The 23,957-nt window shown below is 36.4% G+C and overlaps 1 long non-coding RNA gene and 1 other non-coding gene across 2 annotated transcripts; both read right to left on the reverse strand.

Annotated features, from left to right (window-relative positions):
* Positions 1 to 4,938: 4,938 nt before the first annotated feature.
* On the reverse strand, positions 4,939 to 7,417 carry LOC124341815. Its single transcript, XR_006918618.1, has 3 exons — positions 7,398 to 7,417; positions 5,084 to 5,165; positions 4,939 to 5,016 (listed from the first exon to the last, which is right to left on the reverse strand). It is a non-coding gene; the product is annotated as an uncharacterized LOC124341815 (long non-coding RNA).
* A 4,590-nt stretch (positions 7,418 to 12,007) lies between these two features.
* On the reverse strand, positions 12,008 to 12,089 carry Trnas-gcu. The gene has a single exon. It is a non-coding gene; the product is annotated as a tRNA-Ser (tRNA).
* Between the last annotated feature and the right edge of the window lie 11,868 nt (positions 12,090 to 23,957).

Consider the following 23,957-nt stretch of genomic DNA (forward strand, 5'->3'; position numbering starts at 1 on the left):
AACGAAATTTAAGAAATCGTCACACCCCATCATCCTCTAGGCTCTTGCAGACTGCTCTTCCCAGTTGCCAGTTCCCACACGTGTTCATTTAGACTGGTATATCGACAATATCGTCCATTCACGTGCCATTTAGACTGTTATATCGACAATATCGTCCATTGCAAGACTGGTATATCTATTATCTTATGATCTTCTTTGCTTAATTACTTTAATATTTTGATTAATATTGTGTTGTGTTTTGTGTGTGCCAAAGTTTTTGAGCTTCAGTCTTCGACCAAAGTGACAATCACAAGAAACAGTGCATTTGGCTTTCCCGTCCTCTTCGTGCCATGAGCTACACCAACACTCAACACTGGTATCTTATAAACTTCTTTCATTTATAATTTGTGCATTGTGATTTAACATTTTTTGTTGTGTGCCATAGTTGGTGAGCTTCAGTCTTCGAACAAAGTGACCATCACAAGAAACAGTGCATTTGGCTTTCCTGTCTTCTTGGTTCCATCAGCTACACTCAACACTGGTATTTTATTAACTTCTTTCATTTATCATTGTACATTGTGATTAACATTTTTTGTTGTGTATAGTTGGTGAGCTTCAGTCTTCGACCAAAGTGACCATCACAAGAAGTCTAGATTCTAATTTAAAATTCGTTTCCGTTACTTGGATATTGACGTGACGACAAAGTGATCTTTGAAACTCTGTTCTCTATTCTGGTGAGTTCATTTTTTAGAAATGTGAATGACAAATACTCATAGTATGTTTTTAAATAGCTGAAACCGGGTGAACAATAACCATTCAACTGGGAGACAGCAGCATTCTTAGACATGGGTGGTCCTGGTAGCGGAAGAGGAAAGAGAAGTTTTGGCAGAATTTCACGTGGTGGTGGAAGTCGTGGTAGTCGTGGCGGACGTAGGCCTACACTAGCTCAAGATATGACACCCATCGAAGAAGATCAATTGGCAGAAGAAGAACAGAATGGTGGTCAAGACCACTCTAATGAGTCTGATGAAGACGATTTAAGCTGTAGCATAGAAAATGAAGAGGGTCCACAGAAAGTATCTTTACCAGATGGAGCCATTCCTGTGCCACTATTCCAGCAAAATAGGTGGCCAACTTGGAGGAAAAAGTGTTGGTCTTAAACTTAAAATGATTATTGAACTCATGTCCAATTTCATTTTAATTTAATTCTGTAACTGTCTTCCTTATTTTCGTTTTTTTATTTGAATTGTTATCTATCATTGATAGATAGACTATCACCTATCAGACAGTTTTCATTTCTCACTCAGAAAATGTACAAACTACTAAATTTGGAATAAACATTTTTCATTATTTTTCGGATTTGATTTGATTGGATTTGGATTTGATTTGGATTTGGTTTTTTTAAAAAATGATTTGGATTTGACACATTTTTTAAATGATTTGATTTGAAATTTATTGAATTTTTTAGATTTGGATTTGATTTGGATTTGAAATACTTTTTATTTTTCATGATTTGACCAAATCCTAAATAATCGCCAAATCCAATACACTGTTTATCATGTAAAATAAAAAAGGCAACTGTTGTGATGCAACAGGGTTCTTTTTAATCTTTTAATTATATTTACAGATATGAGCAGAAATTATCCCTGGTTTCATTTAATTTACAAAGAAAACAACCTGAAATCGTGTTACTGATTTTCTGTGCAGAAAAGTTAAAAAATCAACCGGTTTTTGTGTTGTTTCTAAAATGAATTCATTAGTTCTAACTAGGCACCTTAGTTCGTACAGACGTCTACAATAACGGCAATCAAAATTTAAAAAACAGGCAAAACGTCTAGAGCGAAATTAATTGAACGAAAATATTAAATTGTTGAGGTTTCTCTTCTGTTAATCTCATCCCACGTTTTCTTGCTGCAGGAATGGTCGACGAACGTTGAAAGTTTCATTCTTTCTTCCTAGTAAACAAAAATCTACACTACGAAGTACGAACAATTCAATCCCGTAAATGGTCAACTTTGTTCTTGGAAACATATTAATAAACCAAATTACACTAAGCAAAGTTAAAGTCCCAAATTAACCTGAACCTTCTTGCAACAATTGAATTGAAAACGCGCAAAATAAATAGAGTGAAGGAAACATAACGCAATCAAAAGAGGGGTAAACAAATACCGGGAATTGAAGATATTATCCTTAAAATTAGACAATTAACTAAAAAATATTTGAAAATTAACCCAAAATCAATTGCCTTTTTTAATCTTAACGTTTACAATACACCTGCAACAAGAATTATCTTATCAGATTATTAAATATTCGAATCCCATGTGGCCCCTCAATGAGATTAACAAACCAAACTCGCTTTGATGTGTGTACCTAAATCATCAATGAACCTTATTAACTTTTTTGGCTCCTCAACCTTTACCAATTGGGTACCTCGTTAACGCAGGTAGTCGACCGATAGAGGCATGGTATTATATGCCTGCTGTAGCAGATGCAACGACCGTATCACGGAAATGTCGTTTTCATTTTATTTTCTAATTCTAAATAAAACAAAAAATTAATTAATTCTAATAAATGAGCATAACTTGTGTTAAAATAACGAAAAGGCTATGCAATATGTCAATCTCGCAAGTATTGAGTTAGTATTTGTTTTTACGAAAAATCACCTGACGGGATTCACCATCGGTGTTCCCGACCACAGCTTTGAGTATTATTACTTTGCTGAAACTTAACTAGTGTGGGAATAGAGGCGTATCACCATTCCTATCCAAGGAGGAACAGCAGGAAGGAAATGTCGTGGTGTTGGGAGCGGCCACCCCCCGATAAAAAAAGTAAATTTGACGTGAATGAGCTGCAATATCCGATTGGTCTAGACTAATCACTCGACTGGGTGGAATATTAATCTGGCCATTAATCAAATTAAAGATTAGAGTTGTATGGCTTCGTTCATGTAAATGGTCAGGTGCGACATTGTCTTCTTCTGTTAAATTTAGGAAAGGAACCCTACCCCCTTTTTTATTGTTTTTCTTTACAGTTAGAAATATTAAAATAACAAATAATTTTAACTCGTAAAAAATAACGACAGCAAGAAAAATTGGTGGGTTGCTCAAACTGCAGGTGGTGTAACAGCTTTTAAAAAATGAAAAGATGGCAGATAGAAAGTGACATCTTGCAAGGCTTGAATGTAGTGGTGGCAATACTAGGTAGTATTACCTAGTTTTACCTAGTTACCTAGTATTACCTAGTTTTTTTTTCTCTACTTTTACCTAGTTTTTGGCCAATTTTTCTACCTAGAAATTACCTAGTAATAGTAATACCTAGTTTTAAAAAATTATTACCTAGATAATTACCTAGGTAATTTCGATTTTTATGCAGCGTTGTCAAAATAATGGCAACGATGTTTTTTATTCATTTTTATGTCACCCACTTGATATTTTTCGCTCCCAACCTCATGGTTTTTCGCGCCAACAGGCACAGTCCCTCACCACGTCTTATGAGTCATGACTCTCATCTCTCACACTCTCATGTTTTAAGATTTTTCGCCATTTTTGTCTGAATCTGAAAGAGTGAAGTTGAAAATTGTTGTTCATATATCTTGCTGTTCGGTTTGGCTTAAGACTCCAGTGCTTCTGCACAATAGAGTTTACTCAAAGGCTCTCGTTTGCAAAGGCAAAAAAACAAACGTGTCATCAGTTTTACTAGAATCGCAAACGCTTTGCAGATTCAATAAAAAATTTGACATAAACCCTTAGTCTGTTTTCTTCTTTTCAGCAATTGAAATAGTGAATACAAAGAGATTCAAAATCGAAGTCTATGGTCATTTTTTATTTCGTATGAGTACTGCATTTTACATTTCATATTTTGGGAAATTAAAATTTTTTGAAGAACCTAATTTAAAAGTTGTACCTAGTTAGAATTTTAAAACTAGGTACCTAAATTACTAGGTAATTACCTAGTTCAAAATTTTACCTAGTTATTTTTACTACTTTTTCTATTACCTAGTACCTAGTTTTTTTTTCAATTACCTTACCTAGTTTTAGCGAAAACTAGGTAAAATAACCTAGTATTACCTAGTATTCTAAAAAAACTAGGTATTTTACCTAGTAATACCTAGTAACAAAAAAAAACTAGGTTGCCACCACTACTTGAATGTTTGCGATTTAACAGAAAACCAAAACATTTAGAGCAAAGCAATTGCAAGCAGATGGGGAAGCAACACACTTTAAAAGGAATGACAATCTTAGGTCTCCATTTAAAAAAAGGATTCTTTAATTTGGATTTGAGACTTCAATAATTACATGCCCCTCTATTGAGCTCTCTATTGAGCGAAACTACAATAGCCCACCGCTTGGGAAGTTATCCCCTGTATATGTCTACTCAAGCCGGAGGAAAAAAAACAGTTGGGATCTGTCGTCGAGAAAATATGAAAAAGAAATCGGTTGGCAAATACGACCGCGAATTCAAGTTATCGCAATTAAATTTAGCGGATCAGAAATTAAAAGCAAAAACTAATATTTACCGCTTACGTAAACAACGATGATTTAGAACCGCAACCTTTTTGTGGTCGTTACAACGTCACTACCTCCGTAGAGCCACCGATTTTCGCGGTTCGTTGTTCACTTTGGCAGTCCGAGTTCATCAAAGGAAGGAGATGACGCGAGAATTCCACGCAACTCTTCTCCCTGTTTTTGGGTTGCGACGATGGAAATTCAAGCTCAGACGACTATATGTCAAAAAAACAACCGGCCTAGCGTATAATAAGACGGAATGCTTGTTGTGATACCAGGTTGAACCATTGGCGGATGTGGTCGAACATTTCCTGTTGATATACGAGACAAGATTTTAGAAAATGATACGATCTGAGATGAGTTGAGAAATGCGAAGATATTGACTACACTGATGGATCACTATGTAACTTATTGTCCGCTGATTTCAACGGTCGCAATGAAATTAAAATGTACATGCAAATGGCCAGCCTGATTTCATCGCCATCGCCGACTACACGGTGATTAGCTCAACGAAATCGCATTGCCAATCAAACTGCAAAAAGAGTTATCAAATTATAGCTTGAATAGCAATCCTTGTTACATCAATAATCTCGAGTTACCAAGTCTGATGAGAAGGGTGGACAAAGTCTCCTGGCTTTCAGCTTGACGACATAACTGCGGTCAGCATAACAATCACTCACGCTTTGTAAAATTAAAAATTCAGCAAGTCATTTCAACATACAGGACAACGCTAAATGGCAAACTATCAAGAAAACCACACGTTAAGTAACACTAAGCTTAAAACTGTACTCTAAACTGCTGGACTAGCGAAAATATGGTGGAATTGAACGGGCTACAGTTAACTGAGCCGAGAATCAGCTGGAAAAGGCTAACGTATAAAAGTTCAAAGTAAAACAACGCCCAAAAGCTACGCAAATTGACGAGAGGAGAATAATCGAATCCAAAAACTTTTCAAGGTTCAAAGATAAAATCACAAAATGACTGCAGAAAATAGCAACCTAGATGCATACACGACGCTTAATCCAGCAATGTTTCAAACTCACTCCATCATTATTCATCCTAGTTCCTGGAAGACTTATCCTTTTTGAAAGGCAATAACAATAAAAACAAAGTTGAAGTTCTGCATCTCACATAATTAATTTTGGTTGATTACTCGGCCTCATCTGAAGTTCATTTTTGTTTCCTTTTAAAAATTCTGTAAATGAATTGCAACCCACGATCAACAAAAGAACAAAGAAACAAGCATTTCTGTTGATGGGACTGTTAAACTTATGGAAAATGATTTGCTGGTGCAACCCATTAAAATTATTACAAAATTTGACATCACAATTATGATCCAACGGGATCCAACAAAACAGATAGCTTCTACCACCCGAACCAGCAATAATCAGAGAGCTGCAATCTACATTGCCTACATTTCACGTTGCTCTGAATAAACATTACTTGACAATAAGTTCAATTACTTTATACAAGTGAAACAGAATAAGAATTGAAATTTGAATGCAATTTACAAAGCCCTGGAATAGAATAAGATCACGTTGACTTGATAGTCCGGTCGGGCTAGGTTTTAACCCCAAACAAATTGTTATAATTTTTATTTTTCATGAGCTTTGTTTATATGCCTTTTTTGTATGCCCTGTTAAAAAGCTCCCGAAAAATATTAATATTTAGTGTACTTATTTTAATTTTGAAAATATGTGTGTTTTTGTAATTTGATTAAAGGTATTAAAATAAAAGAAAATATTACTTTTGAAAAATGAACTTTGTTAGTTATTCCCTCATTTATATTCTGGATAAATTTGGTTCACCTAACTTTAAAAGTTTAAAATATACAGCCACTTTTAGCTGGTCACCTCCTTTTTTTCCCCCTTAAAAACGCGTCCGTGTTTTACACGGCTCTTATGGGAAAATCATGAAAACGAAAATCGTTGCCGATATTAAACTAGAGTTCGCTCCTCATCCGTTAAGGTCTCATTTTAATCGGCGGTTTATCCTTTACCACCCCAATAAATGATTCCCGGGAGCTAGTTTTACTTTTTAAGTTATTTCATGAAATATAAACCCAATTTTTGTCCAATTTTTCTTACTACACGTTCTATTTTCCGCCACACCCGCAGTGACCGCTGTGGCGTCCTGTTTTGTTTACATTCTTAAAAAAGCCTTTTGCTATAAGTCACAGCGCTCACAGCGGGTGTGGCAGAAAATAGAACATGTAGTAAGAAAAATTGGACAAAAATTGGCTTTATATTTCATGAAATAACTTGAAAAGTAAAACTAGCTCCCGGGAATCATTTATTGGGGTGGTAAAGGATAAACCGCCGATTAAAATGAGACCTTAACGGATGAGGAGCGAACTCTAGTTCACTTTGGGCAACGATTTTCGTTTTCATGATTTTCCCATAAGAGCCGTGTAAAACACGGACGCGTTTTTAAGGGGGGAAAAAGGAGGTGACCAGCTCAAAGTGGCTGTGAATTTTAAACTTTTAAAGCTATCTGAACAAAATTTAGTCTGAGTATAAATGAGGGAATAAATAACAAAGTTCATTTTTCAAAAGTAATATTTTCTTTTATTTTAATACCTTTAATCAAATTACAAAAACACGAATATTTTCAAAGTTAAAATAAGTACACTAAATATTAATATTTTTCGGGAGCTTTTCAACAGGGCATACAAAAAAGGCATATAAACAAAGCTCGTGAAAAATAAAAATTATAACAATTTGTTTGGGGTACAACATACACTTTGGGCTAGCCCGACCGGACTATGAGGGAAGTCATTCGTATCGAGCATTTGATGCATAGAAAAGCAAACAGTGTGATAATACTAAAATTCTCCGAAAATATTAAGAAATTTTCATACTACAAAAAATGTGGATTCCTCCATAAACTAAAACAACAGGTAAAAAAACTCACTCGTTCTTACGGTAAAATTGTCTGTGGTTGAAGTGGAAACTCGAGTCTGCCAAATTCACAAGCAGTCGTAACTGCCATCGTGCTGCCATGAAGAAGAATGACAGGAGAAACAACGGAATAGGCTAACAGACCAAAATCTGATATCATGCTGAAGCCTGGCTGGAACTAAACCGCTTGGCGGCGCTGTGCGGTGGTAGGGCAGTTTTGCAAAGCAGTGGGAACTGGGAAGGGAAATAAAGATTCAAATAGGCATTTCGAGAACATAAATTCACTTCTTCATGAAATAAATTCACTTAAGCTATGTTGAAAATTCAATAAAACTTTGCTAGAGTAGCTAACTTCTACTAATGTTGTAAACACAAAAAGTAAAACTGCCCTACCACCGCTCAGCGCCGCCAAGCGGTTTAGTTCCAGCCGGCTTCAGCATGATATCAAACTCTTAGTACGTCGTTGTTTCTCCTGTCTTTCACTTCACGGTGCTGCCATCCATCTTTAACAGTAGTGTCTGCTAGGTTTACACTGTTACCATGGCAAAGAGAATGGCGCCAAATGAACGGGATCAAAAAATACGTGTTGAATGAAAGTTATAAATTGAAAAACAATTTAAAAATTACATTGGTTGATTACATATTTCAAAACGATGATGTTATTAGCTGACCTGAGTATACACAACGGGCAGTTCCAATCTGTTAGAAATACTTATCCGCTTAGAATTCAGTGGATTATGAACTCAGGTTGGCTATGGCTTTTTTCATCTAGTTAATTTAAAAAAGAGATTTTAGTAAATAAACAAATGTCTCTCTTGGGCAGTACTGCAGTAGAGAGGTGGTAGGCCATCTATCGTTGGAAGCGAAAAAGGCTAAATCGGAACATAACGTTACTTTTATTATGTCATCAATGTTAAACAAAACATTTTAAATAAAAAAGTTTAACTGCTATATTTATTTCAGGATTAAAAAGTAACGAATAAAAATAATATTTATAAAAAAAAAAATGTCATCAGGTACAAGTACAAGAGAGAAACCTTAGTCCTTAACTACTAATGCATATCGCAGTTAACGAAACCTGACGTGGTTTTACACAAAAAGCCTTTTATAACTTCTTTTGAAAAAGGATCTTCAACGAGTTTTTAAAACAAAATCAAAATCCTATACGATCATATTGGCAGCGCCTCATGCGGTCAAAAGATTTAAATAGTGAAAAGATTTGTTTTCCTAATTCAGTAGTTAATATCAATGAATGTGCAAACTATTCTATTTTAATCTAATTTTAAATAAGGTTTCAATCGCTTACTTAAAAAGGACAGCAAGCATTAAGTTAATTAAATGGAACTTATAATTTAATAAATTATATCAAAGTTTCGTGTGCCGTTTGCCGATCTTTGGTATCTTCCCAGAAGACGCGACTACATTCAATTGCCCTACATTATAAACATTGAAAAAATAGCAAGACCCATAAAAAAATTTGAAAGACGGTATACCCTTCTTTGGTCTCATTTACAGAAGAAAACTAAATTCGTGTTGCTGATTATCTGTTCAGGGAAAATCGTTCTTTAAAAAGTTAAAAGTAAACGGCTTTTGATGCGAGAAAAATCAAAATTTTTCACATTCAAAATTTCAAGAGAGGTGGCGATACAGGTCAGTAACTTAACGTATGCCCTTATCCAATCATTGTATAACTCTTACTTACTTGGTTAAAACTAAATATTAATATTAAACGTTGAGTTGACAACTATTAGACATACCTTTCGGTTTCCAATCAGTTAATTTGGATGTAGTTAATTTGTCTCAGTTCGCCGAAAGCAGATATTCTAATCCGGACTAATTCATGATAAATAATTCATAACTAATTCATTGAAACGCAACCAAGGGGGGCATAGTATAAACAGGTAATTGTCAGTCAACTCAAAATAAAAGCGAACATTGGAGATTCAGGAGGGGAGGGTGGGTGCTCCCTACTATACAGACCCTGTGAGACGATGTTCGTGCTCGATTAACACTTGTGAACGGAGTATTCCCAGAACCGTACAAGCTCGTCTTGGCTGCCCCACAGAGCCCGTATCAGACTTTCATCTCCCTGTTCCGATACTATGATATTCCGACAAGTACTATACACTCAACGCAATAGTCGAAAACAGCGATGACAGACCTCGTAGGATTACTTTCCTTAAATAAATATTAATTCAATATTTGCACGATTAACATAAGATAGAAAAGCAAGCTTATCAGCTCGCCGCGAAGGGATAAACGTAAGCCAGTTGGAAACTGTCTTAAATGAAAAATTCAGGGCCTATTATTAAGTCGGACTTTTTGCTGAATGCCTTCCTAATTTTTCAGAAATTTTCTGTAAATTCTATGTTTTTTCTCTGAAATTTTCTGGAAAAAACTTCTATCGCGAAATTTTGATTTGTCTGAGTCATGGTTAACAAAGGGCATGGGTCAAAACAATATTTTTATTCTAAAAAAAGTAAATCTATTATGAGACTTGAACCATGGCCCTCTTCATTGTCATGCCAGCGCTATAACCAACAATCTATTTTTTGTATTTTAATTCGATCCATTATCAAAGTAAATAAAATTATTTTTGTTCTGGCAGCACCGCATATTTTTTGAAGACCAAAAAGTCCGAAATCTGTTGTGAATCTGTTACACTTTTCTTCACAGACTTTTTTGTCTTAAAACGGGATTTTTCTGTCATAGTTCAATATCCTTGCAAGTTAATTACGTTTAGTTTGCTCAACTCATATTTTCCTATTTTTACACATAAAGTTCAGTGATTTTGAAATTTAAAAATAACCACTCTTTAGTTTAATAACTGCAAACTTAAATGCAATTCTGATTGTTGCGTCATGGTTGGGACAATACAGATTGGGTCATCACGGCGATGCTATGGACATCTGGTGGTGATTTATTTTGACCTAAAGTAAAAAAGTTGTAGTCGCCACCGCCAGATGTCACTGGTCATTAAGCTGTTATTTTAGCAGTTTTTCATTATTTACGGGAGAACTAATTAAGCAAATGAAATTATTTTTGTTCTGGTCGCACCGCATATTTTTTGTGTAATTTTTAAGACCAAAAAGTCCGAAATCTGTCGTGAAACACACGAGTTATGGAGCGTTACATACACACACACATACATACATACAAAGTTACATGGGTTTTTTTTTTCTGCGTATGCGGTTATTAGCTTCGCCCTTCGGGCTCGCAATAACTTAATCTGTTTCTAAAAATGATGCAAGTATTGTTCATGAATTGCAATTCAATCTTTTTAAATTATAAAATTTAAAATCTATCTGAGAATTTCCACACTAAGCCAAGGCAGGTTTAAAACCTGCCTTAGCTTGCAGTAATACTGCAATTTATTAGATTTAAATAAGCGCAGAGAAAAAAGTGAAAGTAATTAGGCCTAACAACAGATTAAAAATCAGTCAAAATCAATCTCTTAACTATTATGAGGACGAAACACTTCTTGTCATGTAGGGGAGAGCAGAGAAGCTACTGAATGTTGTGAGGAGAAAATGAAACACGGATGTGCTGTAATAGCAAATCAAGGTCGCCCTAACTTTATCCCATTGGATAGCTCTAACCAGGAGGCAAAATATTGGGCTCTTCATCCATATCGTACCTTTTGAATTCCCGTTAGTTCACGGGGGGTTTACCCTCTTCTCGAGGAAAGGGTATTCTCCTTGTCTTACAAGTTTTGGACAGCTTCGAGTGCATTTCTAATCATGACCATTCTTTTTAGACGACAAGAGATCACAACCGATCGGCATCCACAACGGTACGTGGACAGATCGTGTCGACATGGTGTCAACGTGATTCCGCTCTAGGCAGCGGGTCAGGCAACGTTCATCCATCTTCATTTCCTATAAGACAGGCTAACGAAGCCCCCTTGACCCCCGTTACTGTAATGGATAATCGATCAGGCCTTTAATTCTCCATTCTCTCGCAAAACTGTTGCCCTGTCGAATACTAGGCAAACGGATTACATTTCGGATTTCAAACTAAGGACAAATTGTTAACGGATATTATCTTTGTGAACTATATCTCCAAGTACCTGATTTAGCTAAGATTAAGAAAAAAACCGGAAACTTTTAAAGCAGAAAACAAGTTTTTTCGTGAAAAAAAGAGAAAATTAAACATTCCCATATCCTAATTCCTAACCCACTGTCAAGCTGCTAGAGCAGCTGTAAGATTTGCACAGTTATGAAATTCAAAAATTATTCGTTTGCTCCCTGGTGGCCCACCTTCTTAATAGGAGTGGACTACACCAGCGAAAAGTGGCAAGGACTACTTGAGATACTAATACTTAAGATTTAAAAAAAAACGAAAGCGGGGAGGGACTTACGTCTTCTATGTTTGTCTTGTGACAACCTGAACAACTTGGGCAAAATGAGATGTAGTCCAATATGTCGAGCTGATGGTACGCGATCCTTCAACACCTTGTAAAGTATCGCGCAGGAAATCCTCAACAAAAACAGGAAAAAAAATGTTCCATTAGTTCTGAGAGAAAGAGATATAAAATCTAGAGAAAGAAAAACAAGGCAATACATAACGAACATTTAAAAAATAAATAAGAAATCCAAATAGATCTCCATCTGCGATAGCGTACGACGTGGATGAGATTCGAACTCATGCGTGCAGAGCACAACAGATTAGCAGTCTGTCGCCTTAACCACTCGGCCACCACGTCTGCCAACATCGTCGATGGACATTCATTTTCTCAACTGACGACAATAACAACAATAAACGAATTAAGATATCAATTTAAGAATAAGGGAATCACATCATCACACAGAATGATTCTTTACCTGATTCCGTCGACACTTGGTTCCTCCAGCAGGCATGTTGGCTCCCGCAGGTAATCGGCAAATCACCCGCTAGACACGGTGTATGCTGCCTGTAGGAACCATTTCCATTTTTCTTCTTTTCATTTTTTAAAAACTTTAAACAAAAAATTAATTATTTCTTAATCATGAACATTAATTGTATCAAAATAAGAAACAAAATTAATTAGATAACGTAATTGTGCAATTATCGAGTTGATAATATTTTTGACGGAAAACATCAGAGGAGATTCACCATCGTTTTTACCACCGATACTGCAAGTATATAATACATGGCAGAACAACCTTAATAATGGGGGAATGGATGCGTCTCTCTCTATTCCCCTGAGACGATGTGATTATATGAAATAAGTAGGTATCGAGAGACGAACACTCAATTAACTTAACGCTTATAACAAACAAATTACAGGTAAAGATAAAAACTAAAATATGGAAATTAATTAAGATAAAACGTCCATGCCGGAACGTTTGTAGGTAAGACATTCAACCAAATTAAACTAACAGCATAAAAAATGGTCCAATTCGAACAAATCTTAATCTAAAATAATTCTACTTGCATTTACAGGAATCGAATTTCAGAACGAGCCGCGCATTCTCTGTGAGACAAATTGAAAATGGAAGTCGAAAAATGGGAACGTTCCACTGGTGAAATTATGAACCGCTAGGGGAATGGCCAAGGCTAGCCGTAGCCAAAATGGCTACGGCTACGGCCTTTTCTATTTCATTGATTTAACTAATCAATTATTTCTTAAAGAGGACATGAGCAATGCCGGAACGAAAATAACAAGAAGAATAAACTAGAAAACGTCATCGTGTAAATATTGAGTTAATATTTGATGACGGAAAATGTTCTAGCCAGAATGACCATCGTCGTTTTCGACAACCGATTGGGACATTTAAATGCATAGCTGAAATTACCTAATTCCGGGGAAATAGATGCGTCTCTCTCTATTCTCACTTAACAAAGAATGAATGGTACCGGATGGGAGACGAACACTATGCGGATGGGTCCTATCCGGTTAGGCACCAAAGCCTATTCGCGTAGAAAAAACTGATGAGTTGAGATGTTTGGTTCAAAGGAACACAAATCTCATAATACAACCCAAATGGTAACAAAAACCTAAATCAAAAGTCCGAACTATGTCGGCATGTTGGTACCTTGTAGCATGTGGCAGTCGACGGACATAGGCAAGGCGCTGCTTGATAGTATCAAGTGACAGTGCAATGCGGCGCAAATAAAAAAAAAGCCAGATCTTTAATCGATTAAAGATTTAAAAATTCTTCAATCATAATAAAATGTAATGAATAATTTAAGTAACCTTATAAAAAATAGAATTTTTTACGAAAATGAAAGCTGCCAAGGCCAATGAAAATATTAAAATGAAAAAAATAGACGAGGGTGAGAGAGAAGCAGATTAGCAATGAATTAGTAGGCGGTCCTGCGACGCCCTGTTAAGTCTCACGCAGGAAATTGCCAGAAAAAGAAGACGGAAATCTCTTTCTGCTTCTAGCACTCGGGCTACTAAGATTCACGAAAAACTCAACGAACGAACAAGGCGAGTATGCAAATGCTGCATATCTTCAGTTGTGATGCCAAAATGCCAAGGAAATTAAATTCAGACTACTTCACTTAAATTATGACTCATCATAGGAAACCAGAGACGACAACAGGGCAGATTAAAATTGTGGTTAAAACATTCGGGCACCCAGTAACTGCTATACAAGGACGCCCAGCAAAACAAGTTGTAGGGATAGGAATCCTATCCCTACAACTTTTTAGGATCGTAGTCATATCGACATGGGCGGGGTATTGCTTGGGCGCACATAAAAAAAATAAGATCTTGAATCGATTTAAAATTTAAATTATTGTAATATTCAAACAAAATTAAATATAGTAAACTATTGATACCCATTAGATGACAGTCAACCGCTGAGTTGAATAACGCGTGACGACCACTTCAATAAAATAAAAAGGACAACAGGAAGAAAATGTCGTGGTGTTGGGCTTACATCTTCTTTGTGTGGCTTGTGACAACCTGACAACAACATGGGCAAAATGAAAAGTAGTTCAACATGACGAGCTGCTGTTACGCGATTCTTCAACACCTTTGGTAGTTCAATGATAGAAATACTCAACAAAAACAAAAGGGAAAATGCTTCGATTAGTTCTGTTATCAAGAGCAAAATTCAACACCTTATTCCAATTAGTTACTACATCACGAAGTTCAAAACTAAGACAACAGTACACATGAGAAAAACAAGGAGAGCCGTGAAGCAACTGGCGTCTTTCTCACGCACGATGAAAATGAGTTAACTGGCACCGAGTTGAGAATTGGTGAAAATGAAATGATTCGAGGTCACAACACGCCCCATAGAATGACGTCAATCGATGGAACTAGAGCAATCTTTTGTTTCCGATCCTACTCTTCCCACTATTACGACACAAAAGAGTGAGATGGAAAATTTAGAAAAAAAACAAGGACACATTACATGCATTAACAATTCTTATTTGCTGAAAACCATTTTATTGAGTTTTATAGCCCAAAAATTCAACGAAAAGCTAACTGAAACATTACTTCTGTGTACTGAAAGATTGAAGAAAAAAAAACATTCAGCTCAAAAATTAATTCTTTTCACGGTCGAGATTAAGGCGTCGAACAGTCTAAATAATAATTTAAAAAAAAACAACTTCAGATGAAAAACAAAATTCATTTATTAAATGTTATTACCTTTGGCGCTGTGACTTGCGACGAATCTCTGGAGAGGAGGAGGTAGGCGATCCTCATCGAATGGAATTCCATGTCGTCGGATGACTCGCGCAGCGTAGCAAGAAAGAGGAAACACAGTACTTAATAAGGACTCGAAATAGGGGTGGACTGGGATCGAAAGGATTTGGTCTAGCCTCAAAGTTTTCTTCAAGACACTGAGGACAGTTTCGCCGTTATCTGCTACAATATCGAGATGAGTTCCGGCATCCACTAGAGCCTGAAATGAAGGCAAGTACTCGCGCATGTGACGTCTTTTCACTAAAATTTGAAGCGGAGTTCGGCCGATTTTGTCGATGGCGTTAGGATCAGCTCCAAGTCTAAGGATCAGCTTGAAGGTACCGAGATGAAGGACTTCCCTTGAGCAATAGTAACTCACTGCTGCGTGAAGAACGGTGGTCGTGCGTTCTGGAGAGTCCCGAATGTAATCGTAATAAAACTTTTCCAACGTCTCCTGCTCTTGGTTAGTCAGCTGAGGGGAAATTGAATGCAGAGTAAACAAGAAGCAATAAACATGTTTCGCGAAATCACCGAAAGCTTCACTGTTTGGAAAAGTCTTTGCGACTAAGCTGAAGAATTTTGAGGTCGCAAAGAGATTGGCATAAGTCACTTCTCTTCTTCCTGTACTATCGAGCGGTGCCGTTAGCATGTAATTAAAGAAGTAAGATATGTTTTCAAGTCTGTTCATGAAAATAGCGACTGATTGGAGAGAAAATAGCTTTGGGTCAAATCCATTCATTTGTTCCAGGACGAGCAGATAGCTATTTATGAGAAGCTTACTTTTGAAAAAATCCACAACAGCCGCAAAGTCGTACAAACTTTCGAGATAAAGCCTATAGATATGTCCGAGATTGGCTTGAGTAGAAATTCTTCGTACAACGAAAACAGCCTGCATTTTCATTCGCATAGCACACGAAAGGTGAACTTCAGAGTCCGATGACAAATTGCTATGTTCGAAATCCTCCTGCAATATATCCAGTTCTTCTATGGTCATTATTTCAACAGTAGATCCAAAAACAAAAGATGATGCCTCAGATGGAACATATGGAGCAGGTATCTTGGGGAGAAGAGGTGCACCATCTTGAGGGAAGTAACGAAGAGTCATGGCTTCTCTCCAACACTCCAGTCCACTTGAAAATTCAGCAAAATTTGAAGAATAATTTACAGTGTTGATTAAACGAGAACCTATCAGTTCAAGTGCAATAATCTTGTCCTGACGACTGAATGAGGAGGATTTGATGAACACTTGGGCCAAGAAATTCAACCACTTGATACTTTCACTGTTTTGGGTCTTATAGAGAATATCACCAATGAGATAGTCAATTAATTCTACTGTTGGAATATGATGGGAAAGTTGATCAATTGCAAAGACCAACTTTTGCCATTTCTCATCAATAGTGTGGTCACAATTTTTTAACACTGTCACCAACTCAGCGATAAAAGAAACATTTTTCCCTTTCATAGCAATGAGGGCAATGACTATTAGTGTTTCACCTTCTTCATTACACTGGGCTAAACTGCTAACTAGTTCAATCTCACTGTAATTATGTTTAGCGAATTGTAACTTGGAAACATTGTTTGTCTCCACAGCTTGGAACACGAGAAGATTACACTTTATGGTTTCTTGTGAGCACTCGGCTGATGCCATTTTCATCGATTTTTAGTTTCAGCGTAAGAATGAAATCGCTACAGCGGATAGAATCTTATTGATGATTTTAGTACACTAAGAATAAAGTTACGAACGTCTCAAACTCTCAACTTTGAGTGAATTAATTGCGAACGTCAATTTCAATAATGGAGCGAAATGAAGCATGAAGCAGTCGACTAACTTTAATGGCGGTATCAGTGCTTCCACTCAGAAAATTGTCTTATAGCCTCCGACGATGCCAGATATAGCCTGTCATAGCCAAACCTGCTATTCAAAATAGCCAAGAAAATAGCCAAAAACGATAGCCAAGAAAATACACAAAAAGCATCGACTGATCATAGATTTATTATTTTAATCAACTTATTTGGTTTTCTTTGTTTCTTTTGAACTGTTTTCTGGTTTTAAAAATTATATCCACAAATGAATTAAAACAAAAATATTAAACTTACCACTAAATCCGAATCCGATTCAGAATCTTGGATTTGCTGCATTGGTTTTAACCTTTTTTGCTAAATTTATTAGATTTTCCGGTATTTCCATTTTTCCAGCAGTTAATCCTTCATTTTTCAACCAATTATTTGCCTTCAACAACGCACTTAGAGATTTGTCATGTAAGGCGTTGCGTAAGGGAGTTTTTGTGAGTTTCATTTCTTTCATGAAACTAAAAAATCTCTCCGCAGAGGCATTGCTAAACGGCAAAGAAAGTAGGAGGGAAATACAGACTTTCAAGTTGGGGAATTGTGGCTCTCCACTGGGAAGTTTTGCAGCAAATACACGATTCCAATAATATTTTACATCCATGTTGTAGAATGTAAAAGTAGATTGACTAGAATCAATTTCAAAGTAATCAAGATATTGACATGAGATCTCCATTCTTTTTCTGCCTCAACAACATTACAATGGTCATTGAGCAAATGAAAACGTTTGAATAGGGAAGACAAGGATTCAGGACGAAGATTACGAGCTTTCTTCGGTTTCACTAGCGGAAGAATTTGGAACTCATGGTCCTTAAAACTAAAGCGTTTCTGAATTTCAGAAATGGAAGTTATAAAGAATTTCTGGACGGACGCGAAAAAATAATCAATCGGGGTGAAAGAAGGTTGAAATTCAAATCACTGAACGCCAGTTGAAAGGCTCCATCATATTTGATACGAATGGGATCACTTGAAGGAGCATTTTTAGCAGGAATCTGAATTTGATGTTTACTGAGGTACGCAAGTGCATACTTCCTAGCTTTCTCCTCGTCAGTGGCCGTCAGTGGCTCTCTCTTTGGGGAAAAACATAGTAAAAAACTGTTTTTCGGCCGGTTCACTTGCGCCTCTAGTTTGCCGCTCACTGTTGATTATATAGTCTGCTTGACTGCTTCAGCGTTCAGGCGTTGCCAAATGTACTCTTCTGTTTATTACATTAAATTGGATACTTTAAGAAAAGAAAAAAATTCATAGTGTTTTCTGCTGCTCTAATTTTTTTGTAAATTAAATTTGAAATTTCCCTTAAAATCGTTGAAATAGCCATAGCATAGCCCATAGCCCGACACCCAAAAAATAGCCAATTTGGCTATAAATAGCCAAAAGTGGCAGCTCTGGGCGGTATTGCCTATGGCGTCTGTTGTTCATTACGCGGGAAAGACAACTTTTAATTAGTAAACAGCATCCCATTCAAATTGATTTTCAATCGGAAACAAAAAAAACCGATAGGCAAAACAGATCGTTTTATACCTTCCAGAGAAAATCAAAGATCTGTTACACATTTTTTAACCTAGATAATCAGACACATTTGACTTGGAGTAGAAAATGGCCATTAAAGGCATAAAGTTTAAACTTTAATTCCCACCGCCATTCTCGATGAAAAAAATATGCAGTGATGTAGGAATGCTGACAAATTCTATCAGGCAAAAACTGTTACTTATGTAATAGGCAGACTTGTAAACCTTAACACTCTGATTCTTACAGACGCAACGTCAAATGGCATTTCAGATTATCGCGGAATGTGTTTCTCTCCTACGTTATCGCCTATTCTAATTGAACTATCCCGAATCAAAATCCTTGCAAAGAAACGTCCATCCGATTTCGAATTCGATGGACCGTTAATCAGATCTGAAATGTTACCGGGGCGGAGTAAACGTCTTCACCGAGTCCTCCGATGGTGACGAAACCTGGTCGGCTGATGATCCATCGAAACGGTTGAACTAGAAAAATGTTCACAAAGCGGTTTGAGTTTCTTATTTATTCTTGTGCTTTGTTTTCTTTCTTTCCACATGTGTCAACATAACAATTACGAGTTATTAGATACCTCACCAAACATTTTCTACATCACAAATCAGTCAAATGTCGGATGAGACCTGCTCATAAACGAAAGAAAGGAAAACTTCTTTGATTGAGTCTTAGCTTTTACCAATATATAAATAAGTATTAATTTATTTCCTTGACTAAGGCCTTTAGATCCAGGGACGTACAATAAAGATGAAGAGATTATGGATACATTGTGTTGACATGAGATTGTTTCGTGGAAAAGCTAGAAACTTCTAAACGTTTGTAAAAGACAGAGAGTTCAAAAAATTAATCCGAAGAAAAACAAATCAAGTATTAAAAATTTTAATTTATCTATTGACACTCGGGAAAATTTCACGTTTACGCAAAAATGTAACTTAAAACGTCTAAACTCCGAAACAATTTGTACCAATGTTCTTCTCCATGCCATAAGTCATTTTCATTCAAAACAATTTGACACCCGCATTGTGTTTCGCTAATCTAAAAGTAATTCCAATTAAAAAAAAGATCTCGAATGAAAGATGACGAAATATACCTTAGGATTGTTCAATCATAGCAGAAGCAAACGCGTCGTCCTCTGGGAAATGTACTTTGTGCTGGGCGTTCGGAATGAATCTACGACCATCGAAGCGTTCGAAAAAGATGTCTAGACTTCCAATTTTGGGTTTAAAGTTAAGGACATCAGAAATTTGACGCAATTCCAGACATTCTAAAAGACAGAGATGCAAAATTCAATGAAAATCGAAAGTTTTTAAGTAATTTTAAGTAAAAATTTTACCTTGAGGAACGTACAAGTTCGTCCCTAACGGTAAACGAAAAGGAGCCATGACACAACTAATGTGATACTATGGCTGATCCCGTCTGTAACCGACCGTTATAGGTGTATAAGAAATTCCCCATTTTTGACGTGATTCTTCTTCACGAAAAGATTCATCCCACGAAATGATGACGTAAAGCACATCCTGCATTTCTGCATAAATAACTTTGTAACGTCAGAGGTAAATTAGAACGCCATTAAACATAAAAAGAAAAACATATTTTTTCTTCCTTTTGTTCGTAGAAGAACTTTTGGTCATCATCGATTTCTGTGAATTCGGCAATTTAAAATCTCATTTGACTAAACCCCGGGACAAATTCATCGACCAGTTGGACGCATCAGGTGATATGATACCCGAGAACGAAATGTTTCAAATCGGAGAAGAATTAGACGCAACTTCGAATCAAACAATAAAAACGAGCGATTTAATTGTTTAACGTTTGTACGCGGAACGCCTTTGTCTCGAGACTTGATTACTAAACAGCATCAGATTTTTTTTTATTGATTTTCAAAGACAAACGAAATAAAATACAAATAACTATCTTTGTTTTTCATTTGATTATTAATATTTAATTTCTTTTCAAAAACATTTCACAAAAATGTCGTTTAAAAAATTATCCATCTGGCCACCTGCTAGCGCCATCTCCCATCTAAATTTAAGAAGTCAGCAAAACCCGAGGCAAAACCGGCGAAAAATGTTTAGCGAAACCAGTCATCCTGATGACTGGCAAAATGGACTTTTTGTACTAAATTGCATTTAACGGAATAGCGAGTGTTAATGGTTTCTGTATTATCATAAAATTCTTTAACTCTGATTACATATAATATTTATACTTCTCATCAGATTCTATTTCTTATTGCGTGATAGACGTGATAGACGACCAGACTGGTGCGTGAAACGTACACACACAGACACAACTCAGGTGTGAACACCCGAATATATTTAGCATTGTTTGCATGTAGTTTGTTGGGGTTCAACAGAACTTGAATTTTATCCCAAGTGATTTGCTCTGGTAATTCCTAGTCTCTGTCTCTGTGCATAATTTTGTTTATAAACGACAGCTGGCGAAGGGAATTCAAGTTTAAACTTAAAGACCATTTATTTTACCTCAGCATTTTCCCAACAAGGAGAACCTGCAAATCAAATGTGTCTTTTTCTAGATTAACAAATCCATGTTTGATTTTCAAAGACAAATTTAAAAAAGAAAAGATTTTGATTCTGTTTTATGTGGTCGGACCTATTGCCATGCCGGTCCGACAGGGCAATAGCCATAGAGGGCTATTGCCCTGTCAGTGTTAATAACCCCATCTAGCGACGGCTATTGCATTTTGCTTTGCGTATGTACATTTTTTCTTTAGTCAAGGCCTATTTTGCACCTTCTTAAATTGTATCGGTCACGACTCACGAATTAAGTGAGTGTTATCATGTATGTGTTACATATGTGCAACAAATATGATGGATATGATGACTCTTTTATCTATGATTGTTAATGAATTCTCAGGTTAGATAACCACAATAATAGTAAGCGTTTTTTTCATCTCGTTCAGTGAAAACAAGTAATCTTGTTTTTTCTCTTGTTTTTCATAAGATGAAAATATTTTTGGTGGCTCATTAATCGTATTCAAATCGAATAGAGAGAGAGATCGAGAGAGATAGTACACAGCCACGACTCATGGGTAAAATTAGACGCCATGTAGGACGGCAGGACTCTATAATAAAAATTCCATAATTAAAACTATATACAAACTAAAAAATTTAATTGGCGCAGAATAGAAAGGCAGATTTCAACATTTGTCACGCGATGTCACGGTATAAGATCAATCCTTAAAATTCAGTGGGCTTTTTTTCCGTCTTGGTTAAAAAATATAACTTAACGACATTTCTTTATCATTAAGCGGTGATTGAAGTGTTTAAAAAATAATCGACACGGTGGAAAAGCAAATTCAAAAAGTGGAACGATTCAGTGCAACGGGCGTGAACCAGTTTTATTTTTTTAATGTAGCAGGATAGCAATATTTCCTGTGTTCATGATTTTGGTTTTGATAGTCTAATGAATTTCCGTTAATTCTCTCAGACGTAAGAGGGTGAACCATGCGCAGACAGTTCTGCCTAAAACGGGAGACGGAAGAACGGGAGTCCCGTCGGTTTAGTTGTTGAAATCTTTTGTAGCCCATGTTTTTCTTGTTTTATTCACACGTTACGTGGGAATCAATCATAGCAGAAAAGGTGGATATGGTGAGTCACGTTGCTGGTTGATGTTTATTCAAGGTCGTAAACAACCCCTCGCGCACCCCATTCTGATTTCTGAGAACTCCGGCTCAACCTTCAGCCAAACAAGGTCAAGGGGGGAGACTGAGCTGGGTGACTCACTTTGTTGTTGTAAATAAAACCATGTAAAAACCCAACAAATGGCAAATGCGTTGCGTTTTTCAAAAATATGTTTTACTATAAACGAGTTTTAAAAACTATCCATAATGCATACGAAATTTTATAAAATATCCATAATTAATATACCATAGCTTATTTTAATTTAACACTAGTTTTGTTGGATCCAAACATGGTAAAATAAAAAACGAGAATTATTTTCGTGTTAACTAATTCCAAATTGAGGTTTATAGTCATAAGAAAATGAAATGAAAAATTTTCTGATGTAACTTTACAATAACGTTCCATATTAAATTACAACTTACATAGTCGTTAATTCTACATAGTATTATATGGATTCAGAAACGCTACCATTTTTTTTTTACTTTGATAGTTCATCTTTCTCATATGCTATTCTATTTGATTGATTTTTATGAAAAAAAAATCATAAACATCCCTTCGGATACCTTGCTAATAACGCAGGTAGCTGACATCATGTCATGACATGTGTTTTTCGTAAAAAAAAGCTTTTGTCATAAAATTTGTTTGTAATTTTACCCTATGCATCTTATTTAACAAGCGATCCACGAATCAAGTAGACCAAAATCCCGGAGCGGCTTTCCAGATCTAAATCCGGAAAAGGCCTTAAAAATATAAAAAAAATATAGTCATGTTCGTCTCTGCACGCCGGATTTACCTGCGTTTGCAGAAAGACGAAATTCCCGCCCGTTTACGAGATATTAAGCGTTAAAGTGTGGGTTTTTTGAATTTTGTCAGAAATGGGGGGTGCTTTTACATCGATTTTCTGAAAAGCGAAGGAGCTATAGCAAAAACTAATTGTATAAAAAGGTTTATTGCTATCTCAACTAACAAAATCCAAAAGGAATTTTCTTTCCGGATTTTATTGGTTGAGATATGGCAAATTTACTGAGAGGCTCATTTTTCCCTTTTCCCTCTCTGTCTGGCAGCCATTTTTTTGTACTCTCCGCCGCGCTCCTCGCGGAAGCAAGCAGAAGGTTTTATCTGTTGGCCTTCATTTTAGACCCATAGAAGTCATATCGGCCTTCATATTTAGTGGAACCAAGCTGGCTTCCGCAAGGGGCGCGGAGGAGAGTACAATAAAAATGGCTGCCAGACAGAGAGGGAAAAGGGAAAAATGAGCCTCTCAGGAAATTAGTCATAACTCAACCAATAAAATCCGGAAAGAAAATTCCTTTTGGATTTTGGTGGTTGACATAGCAATTAACCTTTCTATAAAATTAGTTTTTACTCTAGCTCCCCCGCTTTTCCGAAAAGCGATGTAAAAGCACCCCCCATTTCTGACAAAATTAAAAAAACCCACACTTTAACGCTTAATATCTCGTAAACGGGCGGGAATTTCGTCTTTCTGCAAACGCAGGTAAATCCGGCGTGCAGAGACGAACATGACTATATTTTTTTTATATTTTTAAGGCCTTTTCCGGATTTAGATCTGGAAAGCCGCTCCGGGATTTTGGTCTACTTGATTCGTGGATCGCTTGTTAAACCGAAAAAGTTTGTTCTTGATTCAGAAAGGCTACCAATAGCCGTCGCCAGATGGGGGTTTTAGCACTGACAGGGCAATAGCTCTCTATGGCTATTGCCCTGTCGGACCGGCATGGCAATAGATTTCACGGTTTTATGTCGGCTTTGTCCGTTTCTGTTTGGAAACACTTTTGAGTGGGATGCTGTTTACTAATCAAGTTGGTCTTTCTCGCGTTATGAAACAATTGACGTCCGATAAGCGTAACCGTAAGAGGTAAGACACTGCATGTCGACTGCTTCTGCTTGTCCTTCTTGATTCGCGTTCCCCGAGATTAAAATTTCCTCA

The sequence above is a fragment of the Daphnia pulicaria genome, chromosome 6 (assembly GCF_021234035.1).
Source record: "Daphnia pulicaria isolate SC F1-1A chromosome 6, SC_F0-13Bv2, whole genome shotgun sequence".
Taxonomy (NCBI): domain Eukaryota; kingdom Metazoa; phylum Arthropoda; class Branchiopoda; order Diplostraca; family Daphniidae; genus Daphnia; species Daphnia pulicaria.